Genomic DNA, 4498 nt, shown 5'->3' with positions numbered 1-4498 from the left:
GCGCCTCCTTCTGCGCGGGCTTCCCCATCCCCGAGGCGCCGGCCGCCGCCTACGCCCACGCCGAGCACGCGCAGTCCTGGCCGTCCATCAACGTGAGTGGGGCGCCCGCGAGGGGCTCCCTCCCTTGGGCCCCGCGCCGGTCTCTGCCCGCGGTGCCCGCATGGGTGGGGCCTGGGCCTCAGAGCGGTGGGCCTGGATTCCACTCCGGGCCTCACCCCTAGAAGCTGCGAGACCGCGCACAAGTTACTGACCCTCTCTGATCCTCGGTTTTCTTATCTGCCAAATGAGGGCAGTGATTATATGCCCTAAATCCGTTAGAGGGTCCCTGAGAGCGAGACAGTGAGCCGAAAGCCTTCTGCTGTTACACTAGGGATGGAGGACGTGATGACCGCCACAGGTCTTGGGCCCACGCGAGGACAGGCCTGCTCATCCAGTTCCCTCCATCTGGCCTCAGAGCCGCTGCTCTTTCCCGGCTGTCCTAGAAGACAGTCTGTCTCAGGGCTCTATCATTGCACTGAAATAATGAGTTTCCTGAATGTCAGAGCCAACCCTTGCCACCTGGAAGGACCAAAATATATTCTAAAGCCAGATAGAAAATTATTTTTGGGTTATACATTGTTTGGGATTATCCATTGCTTTGAGTTATCTGGGAGCCGTGTCTTAGTCATTCTGGGGGCATGTCTGGGTCTTGGCTTCCCTCATTATTGCAGATGCCCTGGCAGGCTGAGCATACACACCTCCTGGGGTCCTGTGCCCTAGGTTGGGGGAGTGGATGCTGAACTGGTGGAAGGTGCAGGGAGGGGGGGTGGAGGAGGGATGGTGCCCAACAAAGGGTAAGCAGACCTTTTCTGCATGTGACAGCCCTGCCTTCCCTGGGTCTCAGGAAAGGGCAGGCTGGGCTGTGGGGACCACGAGGGAGGATTGGGGACCATAAGTGACTCCCCTTTCTCTCCACAGCTGCTGATGGAGACAGTGGGCTCTGATATCCGCAGCTGCCCCCTCTGCCAGCTAGGTTTCCCCGTCGGGTACCCAGATGATGCCCTCATCAAACACATTGACTCCCACCTGGAGAACAGCAAGATCTAGGGTGCCTCGCCCACCCACTGGCTGTTTCTCCATCTTCTCTCATCACCCCAAACACTCACTTTGAATGCTGCATGAATCTCGTGGGGGGCCCCTGCCCCTTGCGACCCCCAGATACCTCCACTAGCTACTGAGTCCATGTGTGTGCCGTCTTCCCTGGTCTAGGCACCACTCAGCCCTGGCTCTTCCTGGAAGGCCAGCCGAGGCTCTCCCCAGCTCCCTGGCTTCTGCTGGGGAGGTAGGGATCTGGGCTGGGATGGGGAGGGGCCTACCCCACCCAGCCTCTCCCTCTGCCTTTCCGTTCTCAAGACAGGGTTGGATCCAAGAAGATGTGTAGTGCTTGGGCCCAGGGGAAGGGGAGGGTGTCATAGGACTCTGGGCGCTCCCCCAGCCTCTCCCCAGATGTCCATCTTCCTCAGGCTGTGCTCTGTCCAGGGAGTCCCTGTGGGGGCCCGGAGCCTGCCTTGTACACTGATACCGGTTCCTCCATCCCACGGCCAGCTTGGGGCTCTTGGCACAGGGCCCCCTTGGGGGAAGGAGGCATCTTGTTTCTGGCCATTGCCTGCAGGCCTGTCCTGTTCTCCTCATGCTCTGCTCCTCTGGGGAATAGGGAGGGTGGGAGTGGAGAGGGAGGACCCTGCAGGACTGGGAGGATTCAGCCTGCAGAGGCTGCCCTGAGGGCAGGGGGCACAGGGGACACCCTGCACCGTGACCCCCAGGCCAGGACAGTATCTGTGCCAGCCTCCCAGGTCCCCACATCCCCCTAGCACCAGGACACAGATTGTTAAGACAGATGCCCCCCTCCACCCTTACCCTAGTCGGGTCCCTGATACCACAGGTGACACCACGGGTGCCCTGGAGCCCGTGTGTGACTCGGCCTCTGTTATTTGGGTGGGTGTCATCAGCCCTGCCTCCCAGGCCGGAACCTGCGGATGGGCCCAGGGTGCTGTTGGAGATCAACTTCAAAAGAGCTAACCCCTTTTCCATCCCCCAGTGACCCACATTCCCTCTGTGAAATCTACCTCAGAGTTGTACCCTCAGAAGGATGGGTAAGCAGGAGGCCAGGGGGTCCCCAGGGCTGAGGTGGGGAGCTTCCTGCGGCAAGAGCCTGCTGCCCCACGATGAATCCAACCTCCCCCCCCACCACTACCACCACTGCGAGCGTCTCCCAGGTCTCAGCCCCGGGGCCGGTGGCAGTGGGCGCTACTGTCAGTGCATGTCCCATTCTGATCCAACACTTCCAGGCCCCCCTCCCCCACCTCCTCACACCCCTCCCTTCCTCCTCAGTGCAGGGGAGTGAAGAGGTGTGTCAGGCAGGAAGGGGCCAAGGGACTCCAGAGACACATGGCATTGTACCTTGAGTGTCCCCCTAGGGTGGGGGAAGGGGAAGGGGCCTGGAGAGGGAGGTGGGGGCCCCTGAGCTCTCTGAACAAGTTGAAATCCAAATAAAACTTACCTGTTCCATCTGCTCTTGGTCTGTGCCCTCCATGGCTGAGGTGGGGGGTTGGGGGGGCAGAAAACCCTTGGTAGCAGGAGGTTTTGCAAACTCTCAAGGAACCACAACCATAGCAGAGTGGGCACTGAACAAGGAGGAGATGCATGGGCCATCCATCCATATTTTAGGGTGATTGTGGAGACATGGGTATGCAAGTGGCCACCAATGACTTGTGACATGGAGTTTATTTAAAACAGGTATAGAGGGATCCCTGGGTGGCTCATCGGTTTGGCGCCTGCCTTTGGCCCAGGGTGTGATCCTGGAGTCCGGGGATTGAATCCCACATCGGGCCCCCTGCATGGAGCCTGCTTCTCCCTCTGCCTGTGTCTCTGCCTCTCTCTCTGTCTCTCATGAATAACTAAATAAAAATATTTTTAAAAAAATAAAAATAAAATAAAACAGGTATAGAGCAGTAGATGGTGTCTTTGTGACAGAGCACCAACCAGCCCTGAGCAAGTGTCAGGGACTCTTGAATTTTCCCTCCCAGCAGGTCTGGTAGATAGGTAGAGGTTCCGAAGCCTTGGGGATTCAGTAGCAGCTAGTCTTCATCCAGTGATTTCTGCATGGCAGGAACCAGGCTGGGCCTCAGAAAGGAAGAATCCGGGTTCCACGTCCTTATTGCTCTGAGAGCAGTGGTGAGGCTGGGCTCCAGGCTCAGCAGCTGCCTTGAAAGCCCCACAACCTGGGAAGTCAAAGCCAGGTCATAAGCCTGTGACTTCTGCCCCAGTCAGGGCTGTGCCCTCTGTCTGCAGAAAAGGCCTGAGCTCTGTTCACCAACTCTGGGTGCCTTTCATTTCCACGTGACCCCTTCAGGCCAAGGATTCACTTAAAACGGGGCAATTGCTCATCGAAGGCCAAGGTTCAGCTCCAGATCCAGGGCAAACATTCCTCCCCCATTCAGTGCCAAGTCCAAACCCCAACAGGGAGATGTTTCAGCTTTCCCTGCTCCTTTTTTTTGCAGTTAACAACTACAACTGGCTTCTAAAAGTTTTTTCCAACCTTGATTCCATCTGCAGCCAAATCCTGAGTGCCAAGGAAGGTGAGAAAAGCCATCCCTATGGGACATGGCTTCATAAACCATGCGAAAGAAGGTTCTGGAACGTTCTGGAACATGGCACTCAGTGCATCTTGGCGCTCTTCCATCCCAGTCAACTCATGGGGAAGAAGGCAGCACCCGGGTTTCTGTGTTTGGGTCATCTTTGGATCTCGGGACGCATTTGCTAGCATTCACGTGAATTGGGGGTGGTACAGGGACATGAAGCAAAGAGAAATCCCAGTCATTAAGAAAAGGGCAAGGGATGACCTAGGAATGAACTACAAGCAGGGACATGACCTGGGTAGCCACTTCTGGTCCTCGGCATGTCTGAAGGTAGGGAGAATCCAGGTATCCCATAGCCTGGACACTTTCCGGTCACCAGGGTGAGAGGTGTGTGGGGACATAGGGTGCATATTGTGGTAGTTTGTCTCCTTGATTTCTGGAGACTTGGGAAGAGGCTTGGGTGCAGGGCGGGAAGTTGCTGGGGGCTGGGGGCTGGGAGGGAAGTGGGGGTAAGGGATGTCCTCCAGAACCTCAGCCTTTCATTTAATGCCCCCCACACACAAAGGAGAGGACAAGAGAGATGGGTAAGCTGGAGGAGGGCTGGGGAGCCCTGGCAACACTCCTGTCCTCCGGCCAAGGAAGATGGTGATCAGACAAGGTGGTGGCTACTCGGGCTACAACTTATCTGTGGGAGTAATGGGAGTGGGGGGCACTAGGGCCTGAGAGAGTATGGGGAGCAAAGGGATCCAGATCACTAGGCTTCTGGAAAGATGAGGCTGGGACAACTTGCACAGGAGCAAAGTGGAGGGAAGACCTCTGTTGAGGCTGGAGAAGACGCCCAAGGGACCCACTGGCTCTTGCCAGCACAGGCCCAGGGGCAG

At 57.2% G+C, this 4498-nt stretch overlaps 1 long non-coding RNA gene across 1 annotated transcript; it reads left to right on the top strand.

The window, feature by feature from the left end:
* Positions 1-2552, top strand: LOC121472526. The gene is made up of 2 exons (XR_005982940.1): positions 1-92; positions 958-2552. It is a non-coding gene; the product is annotated as an uncharacterized LOC121472526 (long non-coding RNA).
* The last annotated feature ends 1946 nt before the right edge of the window (positions 2553-4498 follow it).

The sequence above is a fragment of the Vulpes lagopus genome, chromosome 12 (assembly GCF_018345385.1).
Source record: "Vulpes lagopus strain Blue_001 chromosome 12, ASM1834538v1, whole genome shotgun sequence".
Lineage (NCBI taxonomy): Eukaryota > Metazoa > Chordata > Mammalia > Carnivora > Canidae > Vulpes > Vulpes lagopus.
The sequence above is the reverse complement of the archived record's forward strand: the minus strand, read 5'-3'. Positions and strand labels throughout refer to the sequence as shown.